Raw genomic sequence first — 13562 nt, 5'->3', positions numbered from 1 at the left:
AAAAGCTTTCGAGTAGCCGCAACTGCAAAGGAAACAAAAAAGAATTCTATTCAGTACTTAGCCTACCAATAACACATTCACACTGTCTGCCCGCTATCTGTAATCTTTTCAATTCCTTCCTCCAGATACATAGCATATCTGAGTCATATACCACCATGGAAGGCTAGACTGCACACTGATAGGAAATGGGAATAAGACCAATGAGCGTATGGCAATACCCAGCACACTGGGGGGGCCTGTCCCACCATTTCTGGGTGCCCTCTCCCCCCTCGCCCCAAATGGGTGGCGGGGGCACCTCATGCAGGTCTCCCTGGGCCTCCTACAAACGACTGCGTGAGGTACACCCCCCTCCATATGGGGTGGGGGGAGAGGGCCCCCAAAAATTGTGGGACAGGCACCCCAGTGGGAGGGGCAGTAAGGTTTGGGCACCCCAGTGCCAGATTGGCAAACCAATGTGCCCCTCATAGTAAACAAAGAAAATAACTCAAAATGGCAGGCTGCCCTTTAGCTGGGGCGGAGGGGCCCCCTACCCCGCTGTGGAATTTTCTAATGTGAAGGGGGGTGCACCTCTCCACCCCCATCCCAATTGGAGGGGCAGCCCATCTCATGTAGCCTTCTCCGGGGCAGATAATGGGGGGCTGTCCTGCAGTGCTCCCTGGGCTCAGGCGTCCGTTCCTAGGAGCAGACATCTGGTCCCAGGGAGGGCTGCATGAAATGGCACCCACTCGATTGCGGGTGGTGGGGGAGGAGGTCAACGCCCCATCCCATTAGAAAATTCCCCACCCTTTTGGGGTGCCCCACAGTCCCCCTAAACAGCATTCCACCATTTTCTGGGGGGCCTGTCCCACCATTTTGGGGGCCCTCTCCCCCCTCGCCCCAAATGGGTGGCGGGGCACTTCATGCAGGCCTCCCTGGGCCTCCTACAAACGGCTGCATGAGGTACACCCCCCCTCCATTTAGGGTAGGACGGGAGAGGGCCCCCAAAAATGGTGGGACAGCCCCCCCATTGGGTGGGGCAGTAAGGTTTGGGCATTTGGGCGCCAGATTGGCACACCAATGTGCCCCTCTGCCCCAAGGCAAGTTTTCTAAACAAAGAAAAAAATGGAAAATGGTACACTACACTTTAGGGCGTGCTGAGGGGCACCCTAAACTGCAAGGTAATTTTCTAATTTAATGGGGGGTAACTCTCTACCCCCAAACCAAATGCAGGGGGGGCATCTCATTCAGCCCTTCCTGGGGGCAGAAAAGAGGGAGGCATCTCATGCAGCCCTCCCTGGGGTCAGATGCCCCTTCCTAGGAGCAGATATCTGCCCCCAGGGAGGGCTACAAGGGGTGCCCCCATTTCCCCTTGGGGGCGAGGGGTAGAGGCCCATCCCCCTTTTCAGTAAAATAAATCCCTGGTATCTAGTGGCCCCCCTCCCACCCAAAAGTCCATATTTTTTTTATTTCTGCCCCCTTCCCTGGGGGCAGATGATCAGCCATCTGCCCCCATGGTTTATTAGATATGTGCCCCCATGCTTTGGGGGCCAGGGGGGAGAGGGCTGCTTACTGTAAGCAGCCCCCCCCACATCACAAATGTATCCCTGGTGGTCCAGTGGGCATTGCTGGTCACTAATCGAGCGCTCTGCGCCGATCCGTGACCAGCAATGCGTCAAAAATTGTGTCTTTGGAAAGGGAAGAATCTCCCCTATCCAATGACACCATTTTTTCTAAAATCCATGGTGGCCTAGTGGGCCCCAGGGCCTCAAACCCCCTCCACCTCCCTTCGAAATATTATTTTACATTTTTCTTTTTATTTTCACCCCTGGAAGCAGATGATCACTGCCTCCAGGGGTCTCCAGCACTGTGGCGCCATGCTTTGGGGGCTTCAGGGAGAGGGGGCTGCTTACCTAGTAAGCAGCCCCCTCCCTCCACTCCCAAAACAGATCCCTGGTGGTCTAGTGTGCATTGCTGGCCACGGATCAAGCTCTGCGCCTGATCCGTGACCAGCAATGCTGTCACACAAGGTATCACTGGGAAGGGGAGAATCTCCCCTTTCCAACGATACCTGCCTCGATCTCCGGCTTGAAATACAGCCGGAGATCAAGGCAGAGGGAGAGGGTCTCTTACCTTCTCTCTTCACCGCGGCAGCTGAAAAAGGGTGCCACAGTGAATTTACTTTCAATTTAATGTCAGCGTGCGTCACGCACGCTGATGTGAAATTGAAAGTAATCCAGCCCCCTGGCAGTGAAGGGGGACCTCCCCCTCACATAGCCCGGGGGTTGGATTACAGTTTTGTGCAATCCCTGCACAAAAGAAGAGTGCCTGAAAGGACGAGGTATCTCGTCCTTGGCAACAGGGAGGGCATCCCAAGGACGAGATACCTCGTCCTTGGCACTAATGAGGTTATATATAGCGCTTTCTTTCATTTTCTTTTTTGGTCGTGGAGTGATCCTTTGCAGGTATGTGAGAGTTCAGCGGGGCTCCTTTATAGCCTAATTTTAACATGGTCGCTCTCCCTTCCCCGGCCTTACTTTCTTAACACATCTGTCTTTACACATCTTCTTAAGAAACCCTCTGCCGACCCATCCTGCCCTGCTAACTATCGCCCAATCCCCATCACTCCTTTGCAGGGCAAACTCTTGGAAAACCTGGCCATCTCCCAGCTCAATCTTCACACTGAATTTGTTGGTTGTCTCCATGACCATCAGTCTGCCTTCAGAACTGCCAGAAGCCCCCTCTGTCCTCAACTTACTAGATCCCTCTTCTGCCTTTGGCACAATCAACCATGCCATCCTGCTCAACCGTCTCCGTCTTAACCTGGGGATCACCGGTCAGGCCCTTGCGTGTCTGACTTCTTTCCTCTCTGATCGAACCACCCAGTTTCAACTTGGGTCTTTCCTCTCCTCTATCTCTATCTCTACCTGTGTTGTTCCCCAGGGGTCTAACCTCTCTCCTTGGCTGTTCAACCAATATCTAGTACTACTTGCCCACCACATTGCTACGCTCTCTCCCAACTTCCAGTGCTATGCGGATGACACTAAGCTCATTTTCAGGCTACCCTCAGCTACCTCTTCTCCCTCTCTCATCTCTGACTGTCTGTCCGCCATCCAGGAGTGGTGGGCCACCAATGATCTCTGCCTTAATGCCAGTAAGACTGAGATTCTCCTCAATGGAACACCCACACCCTCCTTTCTTGTCAGTCTCTGGCCGGCCTCTCTTGGCCCTCTTCCTGCTCCCACCTGTGAGGCTAAAAACTTCAGGGTCATCTTCGACTCCACACTCTCCTTCTCTCCTCACATCTCCGATGTCTCTAAGAAGTCACAGTACCAGCTGCACCTCCTCAGAGGTATTCTTCCTTTCCTCTCCTTCCCCCATAAGTTCACTGTCTCCAGAGCTCTGGTTCTCTCTAGGCTGGACAATTGCAACAGCCTCTTTCTAAATGTGCCTGTTCTACTCTCCGCTCTCTTCAACACATCCAGAACAGGACTGCAAGACTTGTCCTTGCCATCAAGCCCTGGGATCATATCTCTCCAGGACTGTAATCTCTGCAATGGCTCCCAGTGGCAGTGAGGATTATGTTCAAAACCCTCTGCATTGTCCACAAGGACTACTGGGGCTTGGGGCCTCAATACCTTCAACTATCTCTTCCTAAATATCTTCCTTGTCAAACTCTTCGCTCATCTGCCTCCAACTCCCTCAGTGTCAGTCGCTTCTCCAAGCAACCAGTTGGTGGTAGATCTCTTTCTTCGGCTGGAGCCTCAGTCTGGAACAGCCTCCCTGCCTCCCTGAAACTTGAGGACAATCATCTTCGTTTCTGCAAGCACATCAAAACCTTTCTCTTTGCTTCTGCTTTTTCTCCTCCTCTCCCGTGCTGAATTCCTGACTGAAACTGAAACTGCACTGCTTACCTGGCCACCCTCTGATTTTGGGCCCAGGTCCTCTCCCCTGGAAGTCACATACCTGTGCTGCCATCCTGGCAACCCCTGCACCAGTTGACTGTTTACTGTATCCCTACAGCCTCTCTAAGAGCACTTGACACCTGCTGTCTGCACTTACCTTTGCACTTTGCCACCTGCTGGACTTTACTTATTGTTATTTATTATTTTATCCCATGTAGTGCACTGTCGCCCCCAGCACATTCCCCCTTCCCACGCACTTGCGTGGTGTGACTGACACCTGGCCTAGTAGGATCATTGTCTGTCTTCCCTCTGGTCCCCCTCCCTTGCCTCGTTGTGCCTTGAAACACTTGTGCAGAGGCGCGTTATAAATGCCATAACATATCACATCATGCGTGCATCTTGGGCTCGATCCCTCGCCAGGACCCTGCTGCACCCCATGAAAAGAAGGTGAGTGAACTGCCAGGGAGCTGTGGTTGGCAATGGAGGAGCGTGGCAGCTGTGTCAGGCAGCAACGTGCTTTGGTCGGCTGGTGGTGTTTGCAGCATAATGGTGAGGTTGAAGTAGTGCGCTACATCACTGAGAGCTACGAAGAAATGGGTTTAAAACCAGTCGTGTTGCTAGGGAGTGCTGTGCAGAGCCTGGGCCCCTCCTCTGAAATCCTGGGCCCCCTTGTGCCCCCCACCCACAGCCTGGCTACCTTCTCTGTTCTGTCTGCCTGCACAGCACACACACAGGGCCACAATCAATGCTGCAGTACAACAATGAAAATCTGTTATGTTCCCCCTGCAGTCAAGAGCAGCCCTTCCAATCAGAATGTAGCACACAAAACCTCTAATGAAGGGGCATTAGTGACTTAATGGTTCAGTGCCTACATGCTGATGGGAGGGGAGGTGCATTGGGGTGTGGTAATTGGCGTGCACCAAAGATTCTCTGCTGGAGTGCTTCTGACATCATATGAGCAAGTACAGCATGCAGAATTCAGGCCCTTTTATTCATGCCTCCCCCTACCTTTGTCTGTGGCCCTCCTTTGTCTGTGGCCCCCTCAGTGTCCCTCCTAAATTTGATTCCGGGCAAAGACAGTGTTTAAAACCCAGGCATTACGTTAGCATTGAGTTGCTACTCTGTCCTTTGTGTGACTGTACGCAGTGCGATTGTTATGGCGCACCACCAGAACACAACATTACAGTATGTGGAGAACGTTTAATCTGGGCCTTTTTTCAGTGCCATGTATATTCAATGATGTTGCTTGTGGCTCAATCCAAGCCCCTGCATCTTGTCGGCCACAGCTGCCCGAGTGTGAGCAACTGGAGTCACCGCACACTGAAGCTGCTCTGCACCCCGTCAGCACCCTACGCATTGCAACAGAGCGCCATGGCCTTACACTGCAAAAAGAAAGAAACAAAAGGTTGGCGAAGCCACGCTGCACGAGTAGACCATCAAGCTACCTCAGGTTTTCTTCCTCCGCCTCCTGGATCACTTCACATGACTGCCACTAAGCTGTGGCACTGCGCGAACTCCAAAATAAAAATCACACACGCACCACGTGTTGGCAATAAGGCCAGGCAGTTGGCAATAAGGCCAGACCGAGCCTCCCCATCTAAATGGGGCCCGGGGCCCGGGCTCACTCCACCACCACAAGAAGGCTCTGGGTGACACACACCAACCAGGCACACAAGGGGCCCATCAAAGCAGCCAACCTGGTGAAGGACACATCCACTCTGCTCACAGGACACATCAGCCACAATGAGCAACCCTGCCACGCCACCTCCTGCACGCAGCACCAAGTGAGTCATGATGTGCATGCTTCTTCCGTTCTAAATGACCCCTCAAGCTGACAAGGGTCCACAATGGATTGACTGGATGGAGGACTTTTACCACTTTGTGAGGGGCACAGGGGAGGGGGACTCACCACATCTACGAGATGTATTTATCAACCTGGTTGGGAGTGAAATAAAAATAATCGTCAAGACAATTCCAGCAGCCAACCAGCCAGATTTTGCCTTGCTGATCACCGCCCTGAACACGATACTCATTACTGAACCTACGAGAGATACCTATTCAACCAATGCATACAGAAGCCTGAAGAAACCATAGACAAATACATTACCTGCCTAAGGGTCAAAGCGGCCCACTGCCAGTTCGACGCATTCTCCTTGGATGAGGCCATATGACTGTGCATCATTGAAGGTTGCTTGTCTCCCACCCTCAAGAAACAGTTGCTTAAAAAGCCCCGCTCGATAGAGGAAGTCAGCGAGCTCATGCAAATCTTCGAGATGGTCGACGCCCAGGCCGCCTCTATGGCAGGCACGCCAGCTGTGAAACATAATAGCACTGAAATGATTGTGGCAGTACAGCCAGCAAAAACACAATAAAGACAGAGAGGGGCCACACCCTACAAACCGGCCTATAAACCTGGACCCAGACAGCAGAGGCAGTGTTACAGGTGCGGAATGGCCTTCCCCTATTCAGGGTCCTGTCCAGCCCTGTCACAAAGGTATGCCAATTGTGGGAGAGAAGGGCTTTTTCAAACTGGGTCTGTGGGGAAGGGAGACCATTCCCTACCCCGAGGCGCCAGGTGTTCAACAGGATGCCCTACTGGCCACCGCACCCCCAGCACTACCAGAGCAGGTTTTACCAGCCCAACGAACAGCGCTACGTCAAGGCTGAAAATGAATACCACAGTCCAGACTATCCGCAAAAGACTACAGATATCATGATCAACCATCCCACCTGGTCGATGAGTATGATGGGCCCCTGGATGAATACCAGGAACATGACATCCCATACCCAGCCATGCCGTACCTGAACACCACCTACTATGACCAACCACCACATGATGAGCAGGTTAACCTTATCCAAGACGACAAAGAGGATAAAGAGGCCCTTCGAATTCCCGTCAAGATGGGCAACAGCCTTTTTCACTTCCTAGTGGACTCTGGCGTTACTGTCAACATCATGGGGGAGCAGGAATACCTGAGGGTCCCCGACAAACCACCACTATACAGGACACAGTCGAGGATTTTCCAATGGGGTGCAGTGACACCTTTGCATGCCATTGGACACATCAAGCGTTGTGTCCTCCACAAAGGGTTGCAGATGGACACAACCATCCATGTCATCCATGTCATCTGAAGCCTATGTCTCCTCAGTTGTCACACAGCCTTGCACCTGGGGCTCATTGACATTCACTTTGATGAGGGTGATGTAATAACCTTGGCCGTTGCAGGATGTGGACAAAGTTATACTGTGAAAGCCATTGCTGCTGGTGGACCACAAGGACTCATCACCAAATACGATATTGTGGAGAAATTCATCCAGTTATGCACAGGACTAAGTAAGCTGAAGGTTCCACCCGTCAACCTACACATTTACCCTTTAGTGCGACCTGTTGCCCAGCATCCCAGGAGAGTTGGTTTCCACCTCCAAGAAGCGGTCTCCAGGGAACTGAACCAACTGCTCACAGAAGGCATCATTGAACCAGCCACAGGCCCGACTCCATGGGTGTCCCCCCCCTTGTCATCGTGTCAAAAGAAGGTGGGCGGCTAGGCCTGTGCGTAGATATGAGGATGGCAAACACTGCTATTCAGAGGGAGAGGCACCTGGGCCTGCATAGAGGACATGATAGTGCAACTCAACAACTCAGTGATGTTCTCCAAGCTTGACCTAATACACGGATATCACCAACTGGAACTCCATCCTGATTCAAGAGTAATCACAGTGTTTGCTACCCACGAGGGCTTTTTTCGCTACCGACGTTTGAATTTTGGCATCTCGTCGGCAGCTGAGATCTTCCAAGAAGCCATTCGACAGATAATGAAACCAATCAGGGGTGTGCTAAACTATAGCGATGACATACTTGTGTTTTGCACATCACGAGACGCACACAAGGCTGCACTGCTCGCCAGATGCGCAGCAATCCAATCTGTGGGTCTGACACTCAGTATCGACAAATGTCGATTTAGCAAATCTAAACTGAAATCTTTCGGCCAAATATTCTCTGTCGACGGCATGACTCTTGACCCTGACAAGGTCGACACCATCACCAAGCTGAAAGAACCCCATAGGTGGCAGAAGTTTGATCATTTTTAGGGATGGCTGGATACTGCGCGAGATACATCCAGCACTATGCATCGATCACTGAACCGCTCAGGAGGCTGCAACAAAAGGGAAATTGTTTTCAACTGGTCCCCCACATGCCGCAAGGTTCTCAAATTCATCAAGAAAGTCCTGACTGAGGCCCATCGCCTGATGTACTTTGACCCGAGCTGGAACACTGGGATCACGGTGGACGCCAGCCCTGTGGGCCCCGGAGCCATCCTGGCGCAGACCAGTGGCGCGGACACATATGCTCAACACATTGTTGCGTACCCCAGCAGAGCTCTGTCCACCTCCGAGTCTGCATACCCGCAGGCTGAAAAAGAGTTTCTGGCGGCTGTCTGGGCCTGCAAACATTTTTATAACTTTATAATTGGAAAAAAGTTCACCTTGATTACGGACCACCAGGTGCTGCTGTCCCTGTTTGGCAACCCACACACGAAGATGCCCTCCAGGATAGGGCGATGGGGCATCAGACTACAGGAATATGACTACGACATAATCCAGAGGCCGGGAGGTGACCAGAATCCAGCGGACTACTTGTCCAGTCACCGAGCGGGACCTCCCACAACCCGGGCCAGCGGCATTGAATACATCCGATTACGTCGCCGTCAGCTCACAGTCTCCTGCTCTGTCTCTGGACGCGGTTGCAGCCGCATCGGCTGCTGACCCAACAACCTCTCTGGCTATCAGCTTGACAAACAAGAACAGGTGGAGGGATGGTGACGTGCAATGCTGGCCCACCCGGGGGTGTGCAAAGAAGAGTTGGAAAGACTAGCTAGGTACAGACCGAGCTGGCTGTCAAAGACCACAACATTCCCCTACGGGGATGCCGCCTAGTCATCCCCATGGCTCTCAGGGCCAAGGTGGTCAGAACAGCTCATGAAGGACACTGAGGGGCAGAGAACGCGAAAAGACAATCACGCTGCTATGTCTGATTCCCTTTCCTAGACTCACTAGTCTATAACTAGGTCAAAAACTGCCTGGCCTGCCAGTGCACAGCACGACCAGATCCCCCAATACCTCTGCAGCCAACTCATATCCCGGAGCGGCTATGGGAGAGGGTCGCCATCGATTTCTATGGACCACTGGAGACAGGAGAGTACCTATTACTACTCATAGATGAGTACTCCCTGTTCCCCATCATCAAGAGAGTCGCCACCACGGTATATTCCCCCATTGCGGCAACACTTGATGACATACTCAGTGAATAGGGCATCCCGAGAACAATAAAGTCGGACAATGGCCCGCCTTTCAATAGTCATGAGTTTGGGACTTTTGCCAAACATCTAGGTTTCAATCATCTGAAGATAACCCCAAGGTGGCCACAGGCCAATGGAATGGCGGAGCGATTCATGGCATCTATGAAGAAGACACTTCAAAGAGCTTGCATAGAAGACACTAGTCCTTACCAAGCCTTTTGCTGGCTCCTGCATGACTATTGCAACACGCCACACAAGGCCACCAACAACACCCCGGCTGAACTGATGGTACGCTATGACGTACACACTCGCATTGTGAGAGACTCCAATACTCCGGGGTGTTAGGCAGAATCATATGCAGTACTCTTTGGGAACACCACACACAATTAAGACTACAAGTGTCAGTACAAATTCACCTTTGGTACCAGGCTGTACTGCATAGTAAAGTGGTAGCGATGGCTGAGCAGCCAGGCGTATCTCAGGAGTAAAGTGAGCAGTGTCAGAAGTTACACAAAGGACAGCAATTAGTATGATTCAAGCAAACACTGACTCAAGGTTTCTGAGTAAAAGAATATACATTTATTTACACATCATTTGTAAAACAGATCACTAAAGTAAAGCAGCAGAAAATCACACTCTTAATATACTACACAACACCCAATGAATTCTGGACAAGCTCAGCTCAAAATCAAGTGTTAACAAAATGGCACTCCAGTAATTTAAAAAGGGAGGGAAAGACAAGGTTATTCACAATTAAGCAGCACCAACAAGTAAGTAGGCAAGTAATCTAGAAAAGTCTGGCTACAATGAGGTTTTAATTCAATAGGCCTGGCCCAATGTCTATGGTTCAGAGTCTTTTCAGAGGATCAAACAGTTCAGAGTAGTTTGCGGTTAAGTCTTTGCCAAGAGTTCCAAACGAAGTTGATCGCAAGAAAAGTTACTGAAAAGAGTAGAGAAGGACAAGCCTTCGGATTGGTGAAAGATTTCAAATACTTTCACTGCGGTCAGACGGAATGAACAACCAGGTTTGAATAGTATCTTTAAAGCAGAAGAATGCTGTAGCTAAGGCAGACGTTCCTGGCAGATCCCTCAGGCTCACGGTTCCTGAAGAGAATGTCGGACTGACATGAAGGAGGAAGACTGGAGGGTCCTGCACTGCCCAGGGAAAAAACCAGCAGCGGAGCAAAGCGACAAATGAAAGGTGCGCTCCTTAAAACCCAAGCAGGCTCCAGTCCTCTGGGCTATCCGGTTCACTGTAGCTGTGCACAGCAAATTCGACCAGAGGAGGGAGGCCTGGCTTGGAGTTTGACAAACTAGTTGGTCCCATGAGCTGAAGGGAATAAGATTCCTTGCAGATCTTCACTGTCGTCAAAGTTTGGAGATTTGGACCTGCAGCAGGGCTTCCCTGGGAGGTTCAGTCGTGGTAGTGGTCCTCTTCTTTCAGCTTCTCTTCGGTTCTCTCGATCCAGTGGTGACTCTGCCTTCTGAGTATGACATGGGTCTCCAAGGAGACCCTGTGCAGGGAGTCTCAAACCCCTCCCTCACATCCTGACCCCTCAGACATTCAGGCACCTAAGGAGGGCTTCTGTGCAGAAGCCCGCCAAAGGACGGTGAACAAAGGAACCAAACCTGGTTTGGGGCGCAGAGTAAAATACAAGAAAGTCCTTTACAAAACGAAATGGCGAATAAACCCAGCCGGAAACGAAATAAAGTAAAAGGGGTCCAGCGGATTAAAGTTCGAGGCTAGTAACTTAGCCTAAAACAGTGTCAAGGCTATTTTCATAGACCACGGTAGGGAAAAAATGGTCGATACCACTGCCACCAGCCAAATTTTAAAGAAAGAGAAATGAAATAATGTTCCACGAGAAACAGACAAAAAGGGATAACTAGTAACCCTTTCCAGTACTCTATGTAAGATAATTCGTACTGGGTCTGTGAATTTAAAAAGACTAATAAAGTCAATGGCAACTTTTCATGTTCTGGGGGACAGTATTCAGCATCAGAAAATGGAGTTTAGAGTGGGAAGTCTGAGAAAGTCAACCCTGTGTCACTGCACTAAAGGTGCTGTGTGACACATAGTAAAAAGATGATGCCTATGGAGTAGTTGAGACTCCATAGTCTACGAACACATACAAATGTAAACCACACAGCAAAACACATGTAAGAGTGGGAAAAAAGGCTCACACTCTTACCAGGTGAAAAACATAAATCCTAGAAATCCAGCAAAGCTGCTGAGGGACTGTCATGATTCCTGCCCCTCATGTCCCCAGCCCTCCAAGATGTCAGGCTGGAGCCAGGCCACAATCACCTACATGGACCCACTTGGAGTCAGACTTGGTGCTTGTGGCACCAGACTCACTCACTCCCATAGGATAACATTGGGGATTGGACTTGTAGTGCATTGATGGGGACAATATGGATGCCCCCACATATTTCGGTTCCCAGAATTGCATGCACAGTCTAGTCATTTGGGTGTGGTTCAGCCCAGAGACACCTGGGATACCCAGAGACTATTTAAGCCATGCCCAGGCTGAGAAACATGCTTTGCGTTTTCTGCACCTGCAGCGTGACACTCACCGTGTTCGGATCGGTCTCCAGTAGGCCTGCATCTTTCTTCTGCGCTTAGCTCCTGCAAGAACAAGAACACTGTTAGGAACAGCCTTACCTTGCGGCACTTCTGCCCATCATTCATCGCTCCTTCTGTTGTGCGGGCATCTTCGGCTGTGTCATTCCCATCCCGGCACGCCGCTTCCTAAGGAAAAGGGAAAAGAACAGAAAAAAGGCATTAGTAAGCATTTAGCAAACCTTCGCTTATTTTTAAAGACTGTACGAGCTTCAAACGCTTACCTGAATCCCAGCCGCTCTGGGGGAACTCTGTCTCCGGATCTTCTCATCCATCTGCAAGAGGGAAAAGACACTCCAGGTTAGTGTGGAAACATCTAGAGGCGCCGCATACCGCGCTTACTCACCGCATTTCTTCTTCATAACTGGCATCAATGCTGAAAACGGCGCGGCACCTAAAAGACACAGAAAAATAACTCAGTTCAATACAAATACGAAAGGGTCGCATCGCGCATCGCACTCTCACTCACCTTCAGCGCTACTCATCTCAGCAGCACGTCACCATCTCCAGACGCTGGCCATCATTGAAGGAAGGAAAGGAACGAAGTTAGAGAACTGTTCAAAAGACTCATTATACTTATGTTAGGCAGAAACCTGTGTAGTTCCCTCTGGGACCACTGCAAAAGATTTAGGACTACAGGTGTTTGGCAGTAAACCCACTTGGTAGCAGTCTGTACCACAGAGATTCACTTGGTAGCTGTGGCCGAGCAATCAGACTTCCCTCAAGAAGAGTTAGGCAGTATACAGAATATTCACGATAGGTCAAGAGAACACAGTAGAACAAGTAAACACTGACCAGGGCTTGGTGTAAAAGAGATATAATTATTTATTTAAAACCACATCTAGAAAAACACACAGGCACTAATAGTAAGCAATTCAAAAACACGGTCACTAAAAGATATACACTCCCTTAAAAAGAATATTAGACAAGTCTTAAGTAAAGCTCCACTTATTTTCAGACAGCAGTGAGTGCTTAACGTAGATGGTGCTCTAATAGTTCGTTTTAAAAAGGGAGAGAAAAGCAGAGACCAAGTTGAACAGATCCCAACACTTTTATCAGAACATAACAAGAGAGAAAGGCAAAGTAAAACCGTGAAGTTCGAGTTCAAGAGGCCGGATCCACCTACAGAGGATCCGAACGAAATGTGTCCAAGGTCACACAGTTGCAGTGCACAAAAGTCTTGTAGAGGTTCAAAAAGGAGTTGGACCAAAGAAAGGGACCAGTTAGAGGGTCAAGGCTGCAGCGAGGGCAGTTGTTCCTGGCAGCGGGTGCAAGTCGGTGCTTCGTCTGGGGGAAGAGAGGATCTCGTCATGGAGGAAGACAGGAGTCCGTTGCACTGCCAGGGAAGAAACCAGCCGCGGAGTTACTCAGGTACAAGGAGCGATCCGGTGATTCGCGGTTCAGTGGTGAGTGGCTATCCGGCTGCCGGGGTGCTTGGCACGGGCAGTTCGACCACAAACCGGGCTGGGGTGCAAAGAAAGAAAGGTAAACTGGTTGTGCCCACCAGTCAGGGGAAGAAGCCTCTCCAGCCGGGAGATCTTCTCTGTCGTCGGGAAGTGGTGAGTCGGTTCTGCAGGTCTCCACCGGTGGTGTCGTTGTGGTAGGTCGGCTCAGCTTCTCCCTCGTCGGATTCTCAGGTCCTGTGGCGACTTCTGAAGTTCCAGTCCCCAAAGCCCTGCTTTTATGCAGAAAACCCCATTCACTCAGCCTAGCTGTCGCTCAAACATGCTAATTGGTGAGCCGGGTGGCTCACCACTTGGG

Source organism: Ambystoma mexicanum, chromosome 3p (assembly GCF_040938575.1).
Source record: "Ambystoma mexicanum isolate Mex_15411 chromosome 3p, UKY_AmexF1_1, whole genome shotgun sequence".
Taxonomy (NCBI): Eukaryota; Metazoa; Chordata; class Amphibia; order Caudata; family Ambystomatidae; genus Ambystoma; species Ambystoma mexicanum.
This window is presented reverse-complemented; position numbering follows the sequence as displayed.